Here is a 9,430-nt window from a genome sequence, read left to right as displayed (position 1 = left end):
TCTTTATAGGACACCTATAGCACAGCTTTTAACAAAATAGCTGCAGAATCGTGTGCTGGCTGCGGAAACTTGTGCTGGCTGCAGAAACTGAGAAGTTTCCGCAGCTGCATGAACAAAAACTAAATCAAACAACAGTCATAAGCATAGTCATAAAACCATGTAAAAATCTCTTTTTAAACTACAATGCAATGATTTATCAGCTGGGTGGATGAAATAAGTGGAAAAAGAAGGCTGAGAGGGTGTATAGGAAGGTGCAGGTTTGAGGCTTAACAGTTACTGAGGAGGTCTCATAGACTTCAGGGCCAACCTCCTGAGGAAGTACCGAGCCAGCTCGAAGGCTTGAAAGTCCTCGTAACTCCTAGAGACAGTAGAGTTGGGTCACCCGAGGAAGGAGAATCCTCTTTGATAGTACATCCTGATTTTCAAACGCCAGTAGCAGAGTATAATCCGCAGTCAGTGTCTGTTTCCAAAATTGTTAGTAGCTTTTCATCTACTAGTGATATAGGTGAAGAACCTGAAATATCCGAGCCTAAAAGTGAATTTGCTGCTACTCCGACATCGGGGTTTGTTTCTCCAACTTTTAGTGTTCCTGGTTCACCTAGGGTAGAAACAGTAATCACCCAAGATCTTCCTTCTGGACTTATTTCTATTGAAGAACTTGCTCCGGAAGAAGAAGTAGGCATCCCTATCCCCGAAAATCAACCTGTTATTGAACTAAGGGAGCGTGAATCAATTTTTTACAGTCCTCCTAGGAGTAGTTCTTGTTATCTTTCTTTGACTAATTATTTAGAAAACTCAGGGTTACATTTTTCACCACCACGTGCTCCTTATCACTCAACACCTAGAGGTTTTTATACTCCTGTCAATATGGCAGGACAATCATCCATGTTTACTCAATCGCCCGAATCTTTTTTGTACGGCGGTCCTTCTGTTCCCTCCGGGTATCAGTCACTTTTTGGTACTTTTTCGGGAGCATCTCCTTAACCCATTGATCAAGGGTTATTAACTGGAAACAATGGTACTAAATCGTTGAGCGTAGAAGACATTCTTATGATGTCAGGTTCTATTCCCAATCCTCAACCTCAAGGTGGCCAGTTATCACCTGGGGGGCAGCCTCAATTAATGCCTGGGGGGCAACCTCAAGGTACACAATTTGCATCTGGGGGGCAACCTCAAGGATAGTACATACCTATGGGATAGTACGTTCCTCAAGGTCAACCCCAGACTCAATATGTACCCCAAGGTCAACCCCAGTATCAATTTATACCTCAAGGTCAACCCCAGTATCAGTATGTGCCTCAAGGGTATCAACCCCAAGGTCAATACTCGAACCAAGGTTTCCAAACACCCCAAGGTCAAACGTTTGTTCAAGGAACGGGAAATGTACCTTTAAATTATCAATCCTACCCTCAATCCGGTTATGTTCCTCAGTATTCTCAACCAGTTATGGGTCAGTACCCTGGAATGAATATAGTGTGGGATCGATCGCAAACCCAACAAGTGTTGCAGCCAAGTGTACAGTTTTCATCTCAAACTGGACAACCCTTAGTTTCTAGTTCACCCCAGCAACTAGTCCAATCTAACATTCAAACTTCTGTACCTTCGGTAGTTTCTCAGCCTAGGCCTAGTACACCTCGTACTCCACCTCAAACGATTGCTACAACTTCTGCAACATCTGTTCAATATACCCCATCTACTTCTGGAGTATCGACAGCTTCGGCTTCTATTGTTCCTGTATCTACTCCTCAGACATCTTTACCACCGTCTGGATCTACGATTCAAACTTCGGTTCAGATGCCTGTAGGACAACCTGGTTTAAGTACGGTTGTCACAAGTCAACCACAATTCACCTATCAACCGTACCAGGGACAGTACCAATTCGGTCCTGCTATCCAGCAGCCAGTCTATCAGTATCAACCGTATCCTGGGTACACTTATCAACAACCCCAGTACGGTCCGGTTAATCCTGGTTTTCTGGGAGGATATCCCGAACGCGATTCCTATTCCTAGTTATCCTGGATATCCTCCTCCTGGGCTGGTCTCATGACCCAGATTTTTAGGGATCCTAATCGGCAGTTACCGTTTATTGCAACTTTGGACTTACCTGACTTGTCGCACCAAATGAACGATCCCATTAATTATCTTCCGTTTTGGCCGCCAATGCCGAATAAGTTGCCCAGTGACATTCCCAAGTTCAAAGGTAAATCAGGAGAGGACCCGCTGAACCATGTGATGACTTACCACCTCTGGTGTGCATCTAACTCTATCACAGATGATTCAATCCATCTTAGACTTTTCCAGTGCACTCTAATTGGTCTCGCGACCAAGTGGTACATTGAGTTACCACGAGGCACTTTTTATAATTTTAGTCAGTTAGCTACCTCGTTTTTAACTCATTTTCAGTTTCCAGCCCGATATGACAATGACACGGAATTTTTAACTTCGCTAAAACAATCGAAATCCACTTACATTTCAGATCATATTCATGAGTGGAGACGTCGACGTCGTTTAGTGAAGGTATTTATTCCGGATCAAATCTTGGCTGAGTGGTTTGTAAAATATTTGTTGCCAAAGATCACTGAAGATGTTGCTAAAGCCAGAGTTGTTACTGAGGAGCAAGTAATTTCTCAAGCACAATACCTTGACTTGGTCTATACTCAGTCGGGTACGTTACACGAAAAGATCCCCGATCTTCCCAAGCAAAATCAAATCGTTGTAGCTCCTTCGGGATCTCATGCTGCCGATGGTATGATTGGCACGGTTAACACTAAAAGTAAGAAGAAGTCTTCCAAGAATTCTTCTCCCATTATAACCTTTCCTGATTCCCCAACAGGGGATTCTTCTGCAGAGATTTCCGCCGATATTCACGTTGTAGAGTCATCTACAACCAAATCAAAATCCGGTGGGAAGAAGAAAGGAAAAAAGAAGAATAAAACGGACAAGAGTTCAAAGGAGAAACCTGAAAAGGTGGAATCCAATGATGAAAAACACAAACCTCGTTACCCTTGTCTCATTTGTGACGATGAACATTTTACAAGAGACTGCCCTCATCGTGCAGAGGTTGCGAAAATTGTCAAGGGTTCCCAAACTCCTGCTGTTTTGAAGGATCCTTTTCCGGCTCAAGACAGTAAGATGATAGGTTCATCCTCAAGTGCCAATGAAGAACCCATACTGATGACGTCCCATGTTAAGATTGCGACTCGATCGCAAGATTATGGTAGTAAAAGTCCTGTTAATGGTAAAGAAGCAGAATCTTCTCATTCTAATCCATCAACCTCAACTCCCGGTTCTGATCCACTACAGATCGGGAAACCTAATCCAGACTTGGTAATCAAACCACCCGCCAAGGGTATACTTCGAAATTCAGCTTTCAATCCACATGCAAGAGCGGCTTAGAATTATAACATTGTTGAGGATTTAGCTATTTCACCCTCAACAATGTCAGCTTTGGAAGTGCTGCAATCATGCCCAGCACAACGCAAATAACTTTTCTCGGCTATAGGAGTTGTTGATGTTCAGGACCCGAACCTAATAATTTTCGATCTAGAAAATAGTACACCGCGTTTGCCTCATCAAATGGCTTTCCAAATTCCAGTGATAGTCAAAAACAGGCCTATTCATCGGACTGTAATTGATGAGGGAGCCTCTACGTGTATTATGTCGATACAATGTTGGAGATCGCTTGGTTCTCCTTCGCTAAATCAATCCCCGACAATTCTAAAGGCCTTTGATGGCCGTGGGTTTCATCCTTTTGGAATTCTACAGGATTTTCCTATAGGGGTTGAAGGAAAAACTGTTAGTCTAGATGTGGAGGTGGTTGATGCCCCTCTAGATTACAACCTTCTCTTGGGTCGAAGTTGGTCTTATGCTATGACAGCGGTCGTTTCATCAGTCTTTCGAGTAATAAAGTTTCCACACAATGGAAAGATCGTAACAATAGACCAGGTGGCTTACTTTTCATCCGACCCAGCCTCTTCGAAGAGTATTCAGCATGTTGGTAAAACGACTATCCCATATAAGGATGTTGGAGTAGGATTATTTAAAGATGCCGGTTTACTGGGAACTTTTCCTTTTCCTCCAATCAACGCATCATCTTCATTTGCAACCATTCATATGATTACATTAGACACCATTATTTATGATGATCCTTGGATCGTCCCTTCTGAATCTGAGATAGATGCATTTGGTAATTCCATGCCTTTGAGTACATATGAAATTGCCTATGAAGCTTTGCAGTCATTTGCTGACTCGTGTTCAACCAAAAATGACTTAATGAATGTGGTTCGTGAGGAATCACTTTTCACATCAACTTCGGATTTAAATACGTTTTCTGAACTTGTTCACTCTGATGAGCAAATTCGTGAAATCCTATGTGTAGATGATTTTCCATGGGAAGATCTCCATCACAGATCTTCGTTTTTACCTAAGGATGATCGCTTTGAAAATGATTTCTCATCAATTTTTACGACTGAATATGTCAAGGAACCTAAGAATCCAATGAAACATCCTGATTCAGAGTTAAATTTGGGAAACATCTCTCGAACTATTCCTATTGACATTTCGGTTAAGCCCGGAATTGTTGAGAACATTCATATAGGTGCCTCGTGTACAGATGACGAAATTCAATTATATAAGGCCCTATTTCAAGAATTCCGCGACGTGTTTTCCTGGTCCTATGAGGAAATGCAAGGAATTGATCCCGCAATTTTTGTTCATGAGATCAAGACTTACCCGGATGCTAAACCCGTCCGGCAACGTTTGCGTCAGATTCACCCACGAAAAGCTGCTGCAATTAAAGCAGAAGTTGAAAAATTGTTGAAAGCAGGTTTCATTTATCCGATCTCGTTAAGGGATTGGGTATCGAATATTGTTCCGGTTAACAAAAAGCAGGGAACAATAAGAATATGCATTGATTATAGGGACATTAATCGAGCCTGTCCAAAGGACAATTACCCAACTCCCTATATCGATCAAATCATTGATGATTGTGCCGGCAGCGAAATATTTTCCTTTATGGACGGTTTCTCCAGATACAATCAAATCAATATTCTACCTGCTGACCAACCAAAAATGGCTTTCATTTGTCCATGGGGGACATTTGCTTATTGTAAATTACCTTTTGGGCTTAAGAATGCTGGAGCAACTTTTCAAAGGGCGATGTCTTATGCATTTCATGACATCAAGCACATTGTGCAACCTTATCTCAATGACTTGCCTGCTCATTCATTACATCGAGCTGATCACCTCGTCCATTTACGAGCAATCTTTATGAGGTGTAGGCATTATCGAATTCGGTTGAACCAACACAAATGTGTCTTCTGTATAGAAACGGGTCGATTGCTGGGGTTTGTAGTTTCGAAAGCCGGTATTCGCGTTGATCCCTCCAAGGTCAAAGTAATCATCAAATTGCCTCCTCCTTCGAGTCTTTGCCAACTCCAAAGTTTGCAGGGGAAAGCAAACTTTTTACGACGATTCATTCCTAACTACGCCGAGGTTACAAAGGGTTTTACCCGGTTGTTGAAACAGAACACTCCATTCTATTGGGATGAAATAGCTCAGAAATCTTTTGATGCACTCAAATGCGCGTTGACCCATGCACCGTTGTTGCATCCTCCCAACTACAACCAGGATTACTTCTTGTATCTCGTCGCTTCTCATTCCACCATTGGAATGTTCTTAGTTCAGGAAGATGAATCAGGAACTGAACATGTGATATATTACCTTAGTCGAACGTTAAATCCAACTTAGCTAAAATACTCACATGTGGAGAAATTGGCATTGGCAGTTGTTCAAGCTGTCCAATGTTTTCGTCACTACATTCTACTACTTAAAACTACAGTCATTTCAAATTGCAACCCTATGATCTACATTTTGACCAAGAAATTGCTAGGGGGCAAGTACTCTAAATGGATCGTTATCCTGCAAGAGTTCGACTTGGAATTTGAGAAATCTAAGTCTAAGAAATCTTTAGTTTTTGCGGAGTTAATGTGTGACTTCCCGCGTGCTGACACGGAAACTGTGGCGGAGGAGCCCATTGCGGAGGAATCCTTGTTTCTAATCAGCACTTTAGATTCGTGGTATGGGGATATCATCGTTTATCTCCAGACCCAATCCTTTCAGCCAGAAACTTCAAGGTCAGAACATCGGAAGATTCGATTCCAGTCCCAACAATTCAGAATTATTGGAGATACTCTTTATCATCGTGGGGCGGATTCTGTTTTTCGACATTGCTTAACTCACGAGGAAGATGAAAGGGTTCTAAATGACTGTCACTCTGGAGCGTGTGGCGGTCATATATCTGGGTTTGCCACAGCCCAAAAGATATTGCGCGTTGGTTACTTCTGGCCGTCCTTGTTTAAAGATTGTATTACGGCGGTCCGAAAATGCCACAACTGCCAGATTTTTTATGGTAAGATGCGCGGTCCACCTACTCCTCTCCACCCTATAATTGTCGTTTGTCCTTTTTCCAAATGGGGTATCAATTTTATAACATGTAACCCTCACTCGGCCGAGGGGCATGCGTATATCATCCTTACAGTAGATTATTTTACTAAGTGGGCCGAGGCGATGCCGACATTTGAGGCAGACGGCAAGCCAACTGCAATTTTCATGTTCAATCATATAATTGCTAGGTTTGGTGTCCCGCAAGCGATAATCACTGATCATGGGCGTCATTTTCGAAATGTTATGATGACCGAACTTACAGGCCAGCTTGGTTTACGTCACGATAGTTCAACCCCTTATTATCCACAAGCGAATGGTCTGGTTGAGTCCACCAACAAATTTTTAGTTATCATGATCCGACGAATCATTGGGATTCATCGGTCGAATTGGCACAACATGCTATTTTCAGCGCTTTGGGCGTATCGAACTTCAGTAAAAACATCAACAGGGTTCACTCCTTTCCAACTAGTCTATGGTTTGGAAGCCATGTTACCCATTGAATGCGAAATCCCGTCACTGCAAATGGTCATCGAGTTACTTCCAGCCACTTCCGAAGAGGAAAAGCATTTGTTATACTTGGCTCAATTAGATGAGAATCGACGTGATGCTGCATTGGCGACCGAGACTCAGGAAAAGTGAATGAAAGATCAGTATGATCGAAACGTGACCCCTCGAAATTTTTCGGAAGGAGATCTAGTCTTAGTTTATGATCAAGCTAATGATAAATTAGGCGCTGGAAAATTCGTTCCTATGTGGCATGGTCCCTATGTTGTCAAGCGAAAGCTAGCCAAAGGGGCTTATTAATTGGTAGACTTTGATGGGGACTCTTTGGGTAAACCCAGAAATGGCCTTTACTTGAAGAGGTATTATGCTTAAAAGAATGGGTATGGATATTTTTTAGTTAGGATCGTTTTTTCTTTCTAGCTGGTGTGTTGTAGTTTAAACAGTGTGCTTAGCTTAGAGAGTGTTTTTTCCTCATTATTCTTGCTTATCTTGGTTTTACTCTTGATATTGCAGATGTCGATGCCTCTCCAAAAATACTTTGGTTTCGTTGATGGTGCTTGTCGTAATACACAGAACATCTCTTCCGCAGCTTGGGTTATCTATTCTCCCTCTGACGAGTTAGTATCTATGCATGGGGTAAGCCTCGGTCAAACAACGAACAACATTGCCGAGTATAGTGCAGTGATTGAGTTATTATCTGAATCTATTTCATTTGGGATTCAGAGTTTGATAGTGAGGTTAGATTCTGAACTCATTGTATTATAGCTTAAAAGAGTGTTTGCCATTAGAAATCCGGTGTTATTAAGATTATTTTTGAGAGTGCGTCTCTTGGAACGTGAATTTGATTATATTGAATATCAGCATATTCCGAGGTCTTTAAATACATTAGCAGATGCAATTGCTTCTCGAATGTTAAATAGACATTTGCAATAATCATACATGTAAATTTAAAACCATTCCATAACATGATTTACAAGATAAGCCGGTAATAGTGATATATATATATATATATAGGAGTGTGTCAAAAAATACATCATCCTCAATCATAGGTTGAAAAACACCTTATGATCGGCAAAAATGATAAGTACAAAAAACAAAAATGTCATATGTGCCCACAATAGGCGATCATCCTATCACTGGTGATGATCTCTATAAGAAACCACTGCATGGGCCACCTTGCAAAGGAACCTCCTAAAAGGTCCCGGGACTCCAATCACACAGTGCTGAAGTCGATGAGGAATTTCGTCTATAGTGGTCTCAGGAATATCTCCTGTCAAGCGCTCGAGATGACCCTCCAACTCAGCCAAAACCTCTACTGATTCGTCCTGTGGGGCTGGCGCGAGTGCAACTGGTTGCCTCCTCTCGAAAGGCCAGAGAGCAGCTGGTCACTGTGGACCCACATCTGCATTTTAAAATTTTTACTATCAATTTTGAGACAATGGAAAAATAAAAAAAAATAAAAAAATAGGAAAATGTTGAAAAGGATTTTACCTAACTCGTCCCACTACCCTCCTAGTGGAAGAACCATGTCTGGGTCACCACAAAAATCTATCCCAGCGTAAGGGAAGTCTGAATAGAAAAGACCTGGTTTTCCAGCCATTGGAAATACTCAGGTTTGAAGTGAGCAACCTCTGTCCTCTCGTCCGAGTGACGAGCCATGACTGCGACCCATCGCATCAGTTTAGGTTCTCGAGGAAGCCCAGCTCCAACAGTAAGGTGTTGTGGGATCATCATAGGAACCCTCTCCAGGCCAAAACTCACGACCAAAGCCCCATAACCGAAGGTCTTTAGTCGTTCGTTCTTGGCCCTGGTCAGTTGTCCTTTCACATTGGCCAACACGGCATCACACCAGTTGAAGATGGTGCCTCGAAAGCAATCAACTGCCATACGCATCTGGGATCCGATGGCAATATGTAATGCGGCAGCTCCGCAAAGTCTAGTGACAGTGAATGCAAACACCATGAGCTCAGGATGGGATATCGTCTTTATGTCTATCCCTTTGTCTCTAGCCTGGTTGTTGTAGTACTCTAGCCGGAGACTATCGACAGACTGGCCACCTGGCCTAGTCCCATGCAGAGTCAAGTCTTCGCCTCTCTTAGGCAAACCAGTCAGGAAATATATGTCCGCAGGCTCGATTTCGAGCTGGTGGCCGCCAATGAAGAAGCACTGGTCCTGTATGCTCCATCCGTCAACCAGCCACTATAAGAAATCCACCTGAGCCCTCATGCCAGGAATGGCCCAGAATTTGTACAATCCACGCGCCCTCAAAGCATCAAGTGAAGGTTGATGATTCCATGTGGCAGCATCCACGTCCTCATGCTCTCGTTCACGCCAATCTAGCATGATGTACTCTGTGCATCAAGTATAAAGACAAATTAAAATGCTAGAAAGTATTTTGTGTGGTCCATTTTTGAGAATTTTTGGGTTCAAAACCCTTGCGGCGGGGTACGCACCCTCCGGGTTAGACACAGTGCATGGGACC

This window comes from Pinus tabuliformis, chromosome 6 (genome assembly GCF_031772625.1).
Source record: "Pinus tabuliformis cultivar Carrire ecotype Pingquan chromosome 6, CPIR1, whole genome shotgun sequence".
NCBI classification, from domain to species: domain Eukaryota; kingdom Viridiplantae; phylum Streptophyta; class Pinopsida; order Pinales; family Pinaceae; genus Pinus; species Pinus tabuliformis.
The sequence above is the reverse complement of the archived record's forward strand: the minus strand, read 5'-3'. Positions refer to the sequence as shown.